The sequence below is a fragment of the Solanum lycopersicum genome, chromosome 12 (genome assembly GCF_036512215.1).
Source record: "Solanum lycopersicum chromosome 12, SLM_r2.1".
Lineage (NCBI taxonomy): Eukaryota > Viridiplantae > Streptophyta > Magnoliopsida > Solanales > Solanaceae > Solanum > Solanum lycopersicum.
Genome location: NC_090811.1, coordinates 9060789 through 9076741, shown reverse-complemented (window position 1 = coordinate 9076741; position 15953 = coordinate 9060789). Strand labels below are relative to the sequence as shown.

General features: G+C 29.2%; 1 long non-coding RNA gene across 1 annotated transcript; it reads left to right on the top strand.

Moving 5' to 3' along the window:
* The first annotated feature begins 2583 nt into the window (after positions 1 to 2583).
* On the top strand, positions 2584 to 6411 carry LOC138340691 (uncharacterized). The gene is made up of 2 exons (XR_011213435.1): positions 2584 to 2809; positions 3836 to 6411. It is a non-coding gene; the product is annotated as an uncharacterized lncRNA (long non-coding RNA).
* The last annotated feature ends 9542 nt before the right edge of the window (positions 6412 to 15953 follow it).

The window sequence follows — 15953 nt, the reverse complement described above, 5'->3', positions numbered from 1 at the left end:
ATTTCCTCCAAGATAATATTTACTAATTAGAATCATTTTAAATACATAGTTACTTCTTCTAGCAATTCATTGACCATAATGTTACGTAAATTTATGATCTTTTCTTTTCACTTTTAAAAATATGCATGAAATATATATATATATATATATATATATACATATATCTCTATATATATATATACATATATCTATATATATATATATATATATATATATATATATATGATGAATTAGACAACATGCATAACTATACAGAAAAGAAGCAATTAGAGTATTGAAGATTCTCAATAAAATGTTGGAATAATGGTAGCTGATAGTGAAGGGTACTAATATTTTAAAAAAGACACAATTGAAAATATATCACACACTACTAGATTTTTTTATTGTGATAACAACCTTAAGGTACTAATGCTTCTGAATCTTGTATATATCAAAATCGATAAACATGATAACACGATGTTCTTCACTTATGTAAATATTTCTTGCAAATCATATCAATCATAAGAATTGTGGTGTACTGTTGGTTAGACACAAATTCAGTCCATAAATGTTATGGGATTTGTAATGTGCGTGTAATGTACTGTTGAAAAGAGAATATTGGTTATATAGAATTTCCTATAATCATCTCGTGATATCAATTTGAGATAATTTTGAAATTAAATTTCCTTCATGGAGCAACTTTATGTGTATTACAATTAAGGAAAAATAAGCAATCAAGTCATAATGCATAACATAATTAGTTAAAACAATACCATTTAAAAATATTTATTCAAAATGTAAGAATGACAATATTTTAGAAAATATTTTGTATTAAGATTTTTTGTTTTTTTTATTTATCACTACATTCCTACATTAGACCAAATTATAAAACCAATAAAAATTTTTAAAAAAAATAATTAAACCTCTACCTATTAACCTTCTTTCTCAAGTTCTCTTCCCCCACCTTTCACATATTCATATAACTCCTCTTTATTTAAGGATCTTCCTAATTGTTCAACAAATCTCTAGTTTAATTCAAGAGATTTGTTTATTGACAAAGGTACTTTCGTGTATGTAATGAGATTTATTTTATTTTTCTGTTTGAAATGGTCGATTATGTTGTAGAATCTGGTTGTGAAGAGGAAAAATCTTGATTTCAACGTGATCCTACCCACCCGACTAATGAATACAACTGTGCAAAAAAAAAAGAAGAAGAATTATGAGTGCTGAAGAAGTTGATGAAATTGTTAAAGATCGAAGTGATGAAGAATAACATTATGACATGTTGCATTTTGTATTTAAATTATCAAATTGTATTCTTTGTTGTTTTTATAGTCGATTGCTTGTATTCATTACTAAATTCATGTAGTATCTTCCTAAAATTTGAGCTTTTTTAGGTGTAACATGTATTCATTTTGTAGGTGGTATTCATTTCAAATTTTTTACATGTTTAATTTTGTATTATATTATAAGATAGTACATAAATAGTTTTATGAAATTTTGTATGCTATTCCATATTAGGATTCATACAATTTTGTATTTTTTAATTTTGTATTCATTCTAACAATATGCAAAAAAATTGTATTTTTTTGTGCTCACTCTGTGTTTCAATGTCATTTTTTTATTATAAACTCACTTAATATTTCATTCACACTTTCTATGCCAACAAGTTTTTAATTTTTTTGTTCTCACATTGTATTTCAATATCATTTTATATTTCATTCTCACTTTTATGTCAACAAGTTTTTGTATTTTTTATGTGTTCACTTTGCATTTCAATATCCTTTTGTATTTCATTTTCACTTTATATGATAACATGTTTTGATATTTATTTATTTATTCTATGTCAATTTTAAATGAGTGCCAAAAAATTTCAGACTTTGTGCTCACTTTTTATTTCAACTCTCACTTTGTTTGACGACAAATTTTGTATTTCTTTTTTTGTGTTTTCATCCTACAATCTTCTTCACTGCCAGCGAAATCTTAAATCAATCGACTTCAATTCGATATCGATTGAGTATTTCTAATGAAGTGTTAAAAATAAATATTGACAATTTGAGTAATAAGGAAGAAAAAGGTCATGTCGATTATGTAACCAAACACGTTTAATAGGAAAGAAATTTTGAGAATTTTAATCGCAAAAAAAAAATTGACAATAGTTAAAAAAAAATTAGGCCTAGTTAAAGTTATATTTAAGTTATAATTTGTTATTATGTTAACGTAACTTTGTTGGGTAAATTGAAATTAACTTATTTGGAATATTCTTTTCTTTGATTTTCACCATTATGTTATTAATTAATTATGTTTTATAAAATTAAAATCTTTTTTATTTTGTTTAAAATTTTTTTGTTCCATGATTTTCTCTTATTAATTATTTGTGTTCTTTTCAAATTAACAATAAATACAAATCTAATTCCTTATCAAACTTAAATAATGTAATTTTAAATAAATAATGGATTTGTTTCTCTACTAAAAGCTAAAATATTGCTATTTGGAAAGTTTTTCCTAACATTAATGATCAAACAAAACAACAAAAGAAAGTAACAAAAAATGGGCCCAAATATTTCAGTCCACAATTAAAGCAGGATAAAATAGTGATCAGGCCCTAAAAATACCTAGCCCAAAAGAGTACAAGTATATATTTGAACAAAACATACTGCAATTTCTGTATTTTTCTCTGTATAGATCTGCAGAACTCTTTGGATGTTGCTTTCTTCTTCGCATTTTCAGTTTCGATTGAACCTCTAAGGTGATTTCTCCCCAGATCTGTTATAGTTGATACCATCTTCAATTATTCCATGTACAAATGTCTCATCTAAGTTATCTCACCGTAAGTATCGATCCCCTAAATAGATTTTTGAGTTTCTATAATAGATCATCTTGATTTTTCTTTTTACGACGATAATTACTATCTAGAAACTCAAATGATGCCTACCAAGATGGGGTTATTAACATTGAAATTTCATTAGAGTTTTTTCTTGTTGATGTATTCTTTTTTTTACGTACGTAATAACCTAAGATATTAGGATATCTTTTTATTTTTTTGGTTTCTCTATTCTCTACTACTACTATGTCCGTGTTGTATGACATTCTGGTTTGGTTTACTTGTACTTTCTCTAGTTTTTTTTCCATGCGCTAAATTTTTTTATATATTTTTTTTTATATTCTAATTAATGGTGTGTATGCTTTGTCCATGTTCAAAATTATTCTCTCTGTAGTTAGGTGCTCATTAAAATTATACATTGACATATGATTTTATATTCTAGTGTTGAGTTGGCAAAATAATTTGCTAAATAACTACTTTTTTCTTAATATATATGATTAATTTATATGTGTTGTGTCTCTGGTTGAAACATTGTTGGATGAATGATTAAAGATAAAATTTGTGTTAATATGCGATTTTCATTTTCAAAGTACATATAATATGAGAATGTATATTTATGATTTTCTAAAATTAACCCTTAAATTTAACTTCTTGATTAATGAAAAAGGCTTTAGTTTGATTTATTTTTCAAAATATGAACAATTTATAATTCTTAGTACATACATGTGTATGTACTAATTTCTCAATGTAAAGAAGAGAATTTTCATGCTTCAATTGATATTAGGTTACGTAGTTCACTAAAAGATAGTACACTTTTATAGTAAAATTACAACAGCAAAAAAATTACATATCAATTATGAGTTATAATTATCACTTTCATACTAAGAGAAGTTTGCATTTGATGTTACATTATATTCAAATTTCAATTCCCTCATTATATTGCAGCACTAAAATTATTGATAGAATTCAGAAATCAAGCTAAGTTATTTAATGTGTTCAATCTAACGATAATAAGTATCGATATTTTTTCAGATTATAGATGGTGGATCTTTGAGCCTCTATATAACGTAAGCATTCATAACTCTGCCGAAAAATTACATAAACTAAGATTAATTTTTTTAATATAGAGGAATAAGAATTTACAAGTGAGAAATGTATGCCTCTTACACCTAGACATCTTATCATAGAAAAAAGTTCTTAAGAAAATAATTGAATGCAATATTACAAAGATTGATGATATACATAGAAGTGTTAAAAAATCACATCTTTTGTTAGTAACTATAACTATATTTACTATTTGAATTCTTCTTCTTCTTCTTCCAATGACCTTCTTTGTATCTCCCGTGAAACACACTGCTTGGGATTCCCTTTCCTTATTCTTTACTGTCTTTTTTTTTATGTTTCTACTCAAATTGCACGTAATCTTTCGAGCCAAAACAAGGTTCTCATAAAACTGGGCTTTTGGAGACTTTAGGAAAACCAATGGCGACTTCTGGCAACAACGAAGTATCATGTTTCTTGTTACTTCAACATTTGCTACACAAAAAAGGTTTTTATTGAGCTCATGCAATAATCTAATTTCTTACATAATATTGTCGACCCAACATTTGCCTGTCCAATTTTCATTGTGTCTTTACATTTAATAAGCAATTAATCATAATTTTATTTCTTAAATTCTATGATCTATTTTCTACTAGTATTAAGACTCATTTTCATAACCCGTATGTTCAAATTCTATATGATATTTGATTTATTTCAAATTTTTTTCTTGACTAAGTGGTGATCTCTTGTGTTATTATACTATTGCATATCTCACTGTCTCTTGCTCCATAGTGTCAAACATTGTATAAATCTTGTGAGTTGTCTTGTGTTAGTATATTGGGTGTACACATATTCTAGGTATGTTTTCTTTTGTTAATACATTATAATATTACTTGGTTTTTCTAGTAAATTAGTCCTACACTCTACACTTGTTCAAGTAGTTCGAGTAGATTTCTATATCTTTTACATCTTATTTAGCTTTACATCCCCCTAGTGGCTTTGGTTCAATGATGGCGGACTAAGGTCATGGCTTCAGTTGAGGTCATGGGCAAGGGAAAATAGTTATAACTTGGTAATGAAATTTCCTAAGATTAATGTATAGGATCATGGAACATAGGGTCACTCTAAAAAAGAGGTAGATACATATAGTTTATGTCCAAGACACCATATGGGTAGGTATCAAGGCCCATGATGTGGATGAGTTTAAAAAATTTCCATATAGATGCAATTTTTAGTAGCTTTGATGATTTCACAAAGCCTTTATTTTTTTGGGAGATAAATGCAAGTAAAGCTTCAATTTTTTATTTTGCAAAAGCTTTTGAGGTAGTAATATAATTGCTAACTCATGTGTTCCAAAGATAGAGCCAATTTGTTACCTTTCAAAACATGATAGTTAATAATGTCGCAATCCAATTTAAACCCTAGACGTCACTTGGTATATAGGACCCCAAGAGGCCCTACACAAGCTACTTGGCTTATCTGCAACACATTAGAATATACAATAAGACGGTTTAAGCAAGTCGTCTCAAATCTTAAAAGAGAGTTTGAACATAAGTGCAGAATCATAATTATGTCGTGACAAGCCCTTTTAAAGAAACATATGATTTGTTGGGGCATAACACATGCACCATGTAAAAAGTCTCAAGAGTAAAGAATAAAATCAATAAATGGTCTTCATGGCTTGACGTGGGGTATTAGGACTCTCCAATCCAATAACTATTAGCAATCCAAGCTATACATGAGCGGGAGGAGAAGGAGCATCAATGATATATTATTAGATAATATAGGTACAAGTATGCATCAGTAAAAAAAATGTATTGTATGTTTAAAATGTGTAAATATATACATGATATTATTGTAGGTTTAACATATGTTGTTAGTGTTTAACGGAGGAAAATAAGATTTGTTAAAAGGTGAAAAAGGAAAAGTAGTTTTTATTTTTAATTTGAGACGCAATAAATATATCTTAGATGAACGAAGATGATGTAAATCAATGCTAAAATATCTGGTAAAACTAAGTTACTGCTTGCTAAAATTGAGGAACTAATCCTTAACAGTAGCTAACAGAGTTTTAATTAGACTAGAAAACTGAAAACAACTAAAATTAAGCAATTTATTCTGGTGTGCACTTCCTTAACATTATTTTTCCCTACGTCATCATGTAGCGTGAATTTAGGTCATGTAACTTTGTTCTTTGAGAACCATGAAAAACATCTTGAACCAAGGCTAAAACAATAACATAAAGTGCATTTCATGTTATCATCTGACCCAACCCAATCATTGTCAGAATACCCTTACAACTTCAAGTTCTGACTTTTACCGAACATGACATACCTTTTTACTCTTTTTGATGCTTTTTTATGCATTTCACTTGCACAACTCAGAAATCTAGAAAAGTAACTTACTGCTTGCAGAATGTCGGGTCTCGTAGGGTAGTGAGATACATGAGACATCCAAGCATACTTCTATAACTTTCTTATTAAACCTTGTCACTACCATCAACTTTAATGAGCTTTTTTTTCTTATTCATTGGAGTGTTCATAGGTTTGCAGTCTTCCATTTTGAAAATCTTGACTATCTCCCTTCTATAATTGTTTTGACAAATATGCATTCAAAGAAAGTAAGACATTTCTCACAAGTCATTCATTCCAAACACTTTGTTCATCTCTTCCTTGAATTCATCTATCATTTCAAGGTTGTTTCCTTTTACAAGAAGATCATCATGATGATGATATATATATAACCACAATAGCATAATCTCTTTACTTAACAAATAGAGAGTTGATTCACTTAGGATTTTCTTAAATCCTAAGTCTTGCAAATAATAACCAATTCGCCTATACCAAGACCTTGGAGCTTGTTTTAAACCATAAAGGGCTTCAATAGATACACTTTGTCGTCATGTCACTTTGCAAAAAACCTTGAGGTTTCTCCACATAAATTTGCTCATGTAGAAAACCATTTTAAAAAGCGCACCTGAAATCTAATTGAAAGATTTTGCAACCTTTTTGAGTAGCAATAGGTAGTATAAAACTTATAGTATCAAGACTAGCAACAAGAGCAAAGGTTTCAGAATTAACCTTTCACAACAAGTATTGCCTTGAGCTTGTAAATAGACCCATTAGCATTCAAATTCATGCGATAAACCCACTTCATACCAATGATCTTCCTATGTTGTGGTTTTTCGACAAGCTGCCATGTCTCGCTATTCTCAATTATTGCAAGCTCCTCCTCCATTGTAACTTTCCAGTATGGATAGGAAACTGCTTTTTCATATCCAGAAGGCTCTAAAATGGCCACATTGCATCTCTGGTATATGTCAGAGAGCGACTGTTCATCTCACGGGTTGATCATCAATATTCGCATCTGAATCTAGTAGATTTCTTGTGATTTTGGTTAAACTCTTCCCAGTTCCATTGCTCATTCTCCATAATACATCTTTTCTTACTATAATTTTTTCAGTTTGAGACTGAAAAATTGTGTAAGCTTTGGGGATTGTACTATAAACAACAAATACTCAAAATTATTCTTTCTTATGTAACTTGTCTCTCTTAACCAGTGGAATATGAGAGAAACAAAAACAACCAAAGATTATTATGTTTTGTAAGGACAACTTATACCTGTGCCATGCCTCAAAAGGTGTCTTTTCCTTCACGGCTTTTGTAGGAACCTGTTTAGTAAAAAGACAGCAGTGTTAGCTGCTTCTCCACTAGCCTTTCTCATATAATAAGCTTCTCAACACCTCCATTATCGACCTGTTCTTCCATTCATTGACACCATTTTGCTGTGGAATATATGGAAAAGTGATTTGATGCTTAATTCCTACATTTTCATAAAAATTTTCAAAATCGATCAGATGTGTACTCGGTACCATCACCTGATCTAAGCATCTAAATCTTGCAACCAATTTTATTTTCTACCAAAGCTTTAAATTTCGAGGACACTTCAGGTACTTCAGGTTTGAACTTGAGAAAATTAATCCAACACAATTGTGTCATATCATTAATGAATGCTATAAAATATTTACTTATGTTAAGAGAGCTGTCAAATGTGGTAAAAAAAATAATAATCAGTATGGACTAATTGAACCTTCACTAATGCTCTCCAGGATGCCTTGGAAAAAGGCATCCTACTTTGTTTCCCTAATTTCCATGTGTTGCAAGTTGCGTGTTCATCCTCCATAAATGGTAGTCCTTGAACCATATCTTCCCTTAACATGTACAAGAGTGACCTATGATAAAAATGTATGTGTCTCTTGTTCCATATATTAGTTGTCATCTCTTGGCTTAGATAGACAACCAATTTTTCCTCCATTGAATCAAAGGAAAAACGCTTTCATCTCATTTTAACTTGATAAATTTGTTGGCCCTTTGGATCAAAGATCACACACTTACAGTCCTCAACCTAAGCTTAAACCATTCTCCCAAATTTGACCTACGGTCAATTTTTTTTATCAAGTTCGAGAACATAAAGTACATCTGAGATTAACTTTGTACCTAAGTAGCTTTCAATAGCACTGTGCCTTTCCCTTTCGATGGAAGGTAATCTCCATTATCACCCTCACTAGGTTTAAGACCTTCATGCCTCAAATTCTGTCATCTTAATTATATTTTGTTTTCATAAAGTCCTATACTTTCATAGGTGATTTAAGTGTCATGATTTGGGAAACTACAGTAGAAGATATTGCGGCATATAATGGAGGAATCAAAATTTTTAATAAGGGGATTAAAAATCTAAAAAATAGACACACAAAGTAGCCGAAGGAGTTCAAAATCTACTATATATACTTTAAAATAATTTTATCCATGTATAAATCACATAAATTTTCTGCCGAAGGGGGTTTTGATGAACCCCTTCATTGTAATGTTCCATCGCCACTGGCGGCATAGAGCCATGCCTTCCCCTTCGACATCCTGGTTTTCATCTCTTTGTCTATTTTATTTAGAGCCATTGTAGGATTTACTTGTAAAGGATTAACTTCATAATCTTCCTATACTGCCTACCAGGGATCACATGCATCAAATGTAGGCTTCATTCTTATAGCCCAAACCTGATAGTTTCTCCATCAAAAGATAACGAGTTCCTAAAAAAAAGTATGTTATGATTGTGAAACCTTACTTAGCAGATGCCTTAAACTCAATGAGCTAAAATTCTTGTGACTATGCTGAAATGGTTAGATGTACTCATAACTATCTTGTCTACAAATAAAACAATGTTTGGTTGTTTTTTTTAAAATATTTATTTATATGATGCTTTGTATAATGTTGATACTTCACTTCATTGTATATACATCCAAGCATTTACTTACACATATGAATGAGCATACATCATGATTAAAAATGTCGGCGTTTCCTTCTTTCTTGTGAGAAATGGTAGACTAGATACTCATATCTACATATTGTTGATAAAATTAGCACCTTTGTTAACCATTGCTTAAAAAAAGAAGGAAAAGCAGACATTCTTAATCATGATGTATTCCCAATTATATGTCTAAATGAATGTTTCGATGTATAGACAATGAAAGTGAAGTATCAACATTAAGCAAAGCATCGTATAACTAAATACTTCTTTAGAAAAGCAAGCAGACATTATTTTAGTTGTAGACAAGATAGTTATGAATACATCATGCAATTTATTTTCCTTTTGGAATTTTATTGCATAATAAGGACACCATTCCAGCATAGCCACAAGAATTTATGCTCATTAACATTAGGGATTCTACAAAGTAAGGTTGGCAGCGCAGGACTTCGTGATCTTTTGATGGAGAAACCTATCAGGTTTGAGCTTTAAGGGTGAAAGCGTGGATGCATGTGATCTCTAGGAGCTAGTGGAAGAGAATTATGAATTAATTCCTTTACCATGCAATCCTACAACTGCTCAGAATAAAACTGACAAAGAGAAGAAAACCAGGAAGTCGAAGGCGAAGGCATTCCTCTATGTCGCTAGTGGCCAAACCACCTAACAATGAGGGGTTCATCCGAACACCTTCGGTGGACAATTATATGATTTATACACGGTTAAAATAATTTTTTAGGTATATATATTGGATGTCGAACCCCTTTGGCTACTTTGTGTTTCTATTTTCTTAGTTTCTGAATCTCCTTATTGAAAATTCTGGTTCCGCCACAGTATGTCGCAATGTCTCCTACAATTTCTTCCAGAATCATTACACTTAAATCGGCTAAGGAAATATGGGACTTTCATAAAAGGAACAGTAAGGAGATGAAAGAATTTGAGGCATAAAGGTCTCAAACCCGGTGAGGTAATTTGAAATGCAAAAATATAAGGAATCTGATACAATTAAAGAGTACATAGATGAACTTTTTAGTGATGCCAATAAGACAAAGTTACTTGGTGCTGAACTTTCCGATACAAGGATTGTGCACAAAATCCTTGTCACTATACCTGAAAAGTTTGAAGAAACAATTGCTACACTGGAATATACAAAAAATTTCTCAAACATTACTTTAACGAAACATTTAAACTCCTTGCAAGATCTGGTACAAAGAAAAATGATTAAGAACAAGGGGACTGTTGAACGAGATCTGTAAGAAAGGCATCAATTCAATGCTGGAGGCAAAGATAGTAAGCAGAATTTGAAGAAGGCTATGCTACGTCAACATAAGCTACTGCAACTGATAGCAATTCTACCAATGACAACAAAGGTGGAAAATATCCACCATGTCTACACTGTGGGAAGAGGAATCGTCCACTTCAAATGCTGCAAAATACTTGATATGAGATGCAGAAAGTTTCATAAAGGTTCTCATGCTGAGATTATTTGCAAATAAAAAGACCAAAACAATCAAATGAAGTTCAAATTGCAGATGAAGAAGAAGAATATCAATTATTTGAGACCACTTATTTTCCAAGTTGAAGTTCAAGTGAAAGATGGTTAATTGATTGTTGAAGTCAAATTATCTTTTTAAATGGTTTTCTATGGGAGAAAAATTATGTGAAGCAACCTCAAGGTTTTTATGTAATAGGATATTGACAACAAAGTATATCTATTGAAGAACGCCCTTTATTGTTTAAAACAAGCTCGAAGGGCTTGGAACAGTCGAATTAATAATCACTTGTAATCTTACATTTTAAGAAAAGCCTACGCGAGTCAATTCTATTAGACAAAAAAAAGATTCTAGTATTGTGGTTATATCACTTTATGTTGATGATATTCCTGTAACAGTAAAAACCCTTGAAATGATACATGAATTCAAGGTTGAGATGAAGAAAGTTTTCGAATTGAAATACTTCGGAGAAATTTCATACTTTCTTGAAATGTAGATTTGTAAAATCCACAACGAAGAAGTTCAATATGGAAGAATGCAGACCTATGAACACTTTAATGTATCAAAAAGAAAAATTGATTAAAGATGATAGTAGTGACAAGGTTGACGAGGCAAGCTATAGAACTATGGTTGGATGTCTCGTGTATCACACTGCCATGAGATGCGACATTCTGAAAGCAGTAAGTGTCTTGTCTATATTTCTGAATTGTGCAAGTGAAATGCACATCAAAGCAGAAAAAAGAATAATAAGGCATGTCAAGGGAATTTGGACTACCTGTTAGGTTCGCAAAAATTCAAAAGTTTAAGTTGCAAGGGTATTCTGATAGTGATTGGGCTTGGTCAGATGATGACATGACAAAGCACTTCAAGTTATTGTTTTAGCTTTAGTTCAGGATGTTTTTCATGGTCCTAAAAAAACAAGGTATCATGGCATAGTCAACTGTCAAAGCTGAATTTACAGCTGCTGTTGGAACGGTTAATCAAGCTCTTTGCGTAAGGAAGAGTATGTTAGATCTTGATTTTGAGCAACAAGAAATCATATGTTTGTGGATAATCGGACAGCCATAGCAATTTCTCATCGCTTCTCTACTTTGGGTGTGCCTTTTTATCTCATAACTAGAAATTTTCGTTCTCTCTTTTCTCAATCAAACGCCATTTTCCCTCTAGAACTGGTAAGTTTTTCAAAAATTCTTTCAACAACTTTTTTATATTAATAATATTCGTGTATTGACGTGTGTCAAGAACACTGGTTGCAATAATATTTTTGGTGTATTGTCATTTATAAAGTTTTTTTTATTGAAAAAATAGTAATATAAATTATGATGGTTGAAAAATTTTAAATTTTTTTTTTTAATCAAAAGTGATATAATTTGTTGAAATGATTTTTTTTAATATTTATTAATATAATGTTCAATTTCACTTGCATATTCAAAAATTAAAAACAATTAACATTAGTATTTAAATCTTAATATTCAGATGTGTGTTCAAATTCAGACCTCTTACTCTTATTGGAAGCAAATGAGGTCTAACACTACTTTATGGGTGATGTCAAATGTAAATATAATGTTATATTTAAGAATTTGAAAATTAATTGGAGTTAACTTCCACTGGCCTTTTTAATTTATTGCTAATACATCTTTTTTTTCCTTGGGAAGTTCAATAGTATATTCATAACTTCCTCTCTACACTTTTATTTATCATGTAACATTTTTTTCAAAAGTCAATTTAACTAATTTTTAAAGTTAAATTAGATTACATTAATCAAATATTTTAAACAAAAGATTTAGATATTCAAAAACTATATTAAAAGTACTATAAATTACAACCTTTTTCATATAAATATAATGAAAAAATACATCCTAAAATGCTAGTCAAAATTGTTATAATTTGACTCTAAATATAGAAACCATTTTCTTAATTGTCACGCCCCTTTTTTTCTCAAAAATTTTGATTTTATTTGTTTCGAGAGAAAAAAGAGTTTTTCCAATTGAAGTGACATTTTTGAAAAAGGATAATTATTATTCAGATTCGCCACGTGAAATTGAGTTTTGGTGTTCCAAGTCACCTTATTTAAATCTCTAATCAAAAGGAAATTCGACTCTATATTTAATATTGGTCTGCGAACTAAAAATCCGGTTAAGGAAATTTGTTGACCGAAGGAAAGTGTTAGGCACCCCTCGAGTCCCGTGGTTCTAGCACAGTCGTTTTATTAACTTCGATATAACTTTACTTAATTTTGAATATTATATTATTTAAACTTAATAATAAATTTTTATTTACCTAAATTTATTGTAAACTTATTTGCAACTAACTTATTTATTTTAAATTGTCTTATTTTTTTTAAAGTACGTCCATTCATTTTAAACTTGAAACATCCGTTTATTTTAGTTTATTTTTATTAACATTTGTGTGTATTTGTGTGTGTGTGAGTATGTATGTATATATATACACACACATTAATAAATGTATATAAATATCTAATATTTTGAAAGTAGAATTTATAAAGGAAAGAGATTTTAGTGTTTGGGTAATTTTTATGATTGTTTTTTTAGTTACATTTTTAAATAAGAGGTAAAATTTTAAGAGATTTAATATTAGTTTTACAAAGAAAAATTTTATTTTTTAGTCTCTTTTTTTTTTAATGCTACACATTTTTTTAATTATCTTTTGTATTTTTTTTCCTGTATTTTTTGTTTAATTTTTATAGGAAAGTACTAATTTTTAATTTTTGGTTGGCATTCTTCTAAACTCACTCTTATACTATACTAAGGTCCTAGTAACCCTTAGTATAGTATAAGTGTGTCTCTGAGATTTATTTAAAAAATAAGTTCAGGGGGGTAATAGGACCTTAGTATAGTATAAGTGTGTCTCTGAGATTTCGAGCATAGGTTGATAGGGTACTTGTGCATTATCACTTTTTTTTAAAAAAAACTTACTTTTTTGTTAACTTTTGTATTATTATTTTATTTCTATTGTCCTTTCTTTCATGTATATATTACATTCTATTATTTATTTATTCATTGTTCTTTTTACTCTTTTTTTGTTTCTATGCTTTTTTTATTCATTTTTTTATTCTTTTTTGTTCACGTTGCTTTTTTATTATTATCATTTCTTTCTTTCTTCTTATGCTTTTCATTTATTTTTCAATTAATATTTTTCTTTATATTTTTTTTATCATAAACCTATAAATAATTTATTATTTATCAAAAAAAAAACTAAAGTATATTCTGCAAAGCTTTTTTGAGTCGCTGATCAATTAAACATTAGTTTATATCCTTATCTAACAAGAATACGGTAAATTTAATAAACACTAAAAATTAAATGAAAACGAAATTTAAAAAAAAAATATTTATTCAATATCATGAAATTTCATATAAATTGTAAATCATATATAATGATGATAATAATAATCGTAATAATAATAATAATTGTAATAATAATAATAATAATAATACAAGATACATATTTAAATTATTTATTTATTTATTTATTTATTCTTATCAATAAGAATCTCTGGCAACTTTTTCTTAAACATTTTCAAATTCTAAAAATAACTTATGACATCAATCACAAAAATGACATTTCATAATAATAATAATAACACACTATTACAAGAATTTCATATATTTGGAATTAAACTTTCTTACAAGCATTTCATTAAAACCATACCAGAATTCAAGAATTTACAGGTGCCTCGTATTATTGATTCACCACAAAAATAACTACTATGATCTATTGATTTCCAAAATTAACAAACAAGTATTAACTTTAATGAGACACAAATTGGACCAACGAATAAAATTCAAAATCTAACCTAAATTTCAAAAGAATAACTCACTTTTCTTCTCCTTGATTTTTGCTCTTGGTTTTTTCTCTCTCCTGTATTTCAATCTCCATTTTTTTTCTCTTTTGAACGAAACATGTCTTTTTATAATATTTTTTGGTGAGAGTCTGGTGCTAATTAAAAGGAACGTAATAGAGTGGGATTAATATTTATTTTGAAATATTGTTGAGGAAATTATGGTTGAGACATAATTAAATAATTAACCTACTAAAAAACAATAATAATAATAATAATTATAATAATAATAATAGAATAGTAAAACAACCAAAAAGAGGTAAATATACACATTCAAAAATATACATTTTTTTTTAAAAAAGTTGTGCAAACCAATAAGTGGGAGAGAGAGAAAACTAAAATAAAATAAAAACTAAATAGCAAAAGAAATTTTTGAGGAAAATTAGTTTTTGGGAGTTTAAGGTTAATTAAGATAAGAGGAAGGTAATTTGAGTATTTAGGACTGTTTTTTTTTAAATTTATTTTTTCTTCTTTTTGTTAATATATACTACCATTATTTTTTAAACTAATTAAAAGTTGAAGATTTAAATCAAATACCATAAATTCACAATTATTTTATTATTAAAGTAATTTACAATTTATTTATTTTTAATCATTTTGGATAAAACTTTTTTTAAAATTGGTTATAAATATATAATGTTTTGATAAAAAAAATTAGGTGTTCACTTTAATTACAAATTAATTATTCAAAATCTCTCTTTTTCTACTTTATTGTTCTTCTAATATTTTAATTTCAGAATATAGTATAACATAAGTTATGGTAAAACATATAAGGTAACCATAAAAATAATTAATTAGTGGTGTTTTCATATGTTGTAATAACTTTTCTTTGGTGTCTTCTTTCCTTTTTGGGAAGAAATTAAACTTTCAATATTTTATTTTCATCAATTTTTTGTTAAATTCAAAGTGAAAAGATTGAGAGGCATGATCCAAAAAGGACGTCGTGATACTTTTTTTATCCCACTAAGAAAAGTCAGCCTGCAATTCAAATTAAGAGATAAATGGGAAAGTGTAACGACCTGTTTAGTCGTTTTGAGCAGGTAGAATTACTTTTTTTAATAACTGATAATGTCGACGGATCACATGACGGACCGTCATGGTCACAACGGACCGTCGAGGGTCTTCGTGCCAAAACACTTAAACTCTGAAATTTGGGTACGGGGAATCAACTCTCTGAACTTCGCGACGGAAGAGCAGCACGGACCGTCGTAGGTACGACGGACCGTCACAGAGCCCTTTAATAAAGTCGAATCTCTGAAATCTGTGACGACCCTGCAGGACGGACCGTCGCAAGCACGACGGGCCGTCACGAGCTTTGTAAGCTTGACTGGGTCGGATTTCTGCTTAAGTTTTAATGGGGTGTTTTGGACTATTTATGACAAAGAGTATGAAATTAGTGGGTAAGTTTAATAACTTATTTACTTGGGGATTAAATTAGGTAACCTTAAAATAAATAATGGGT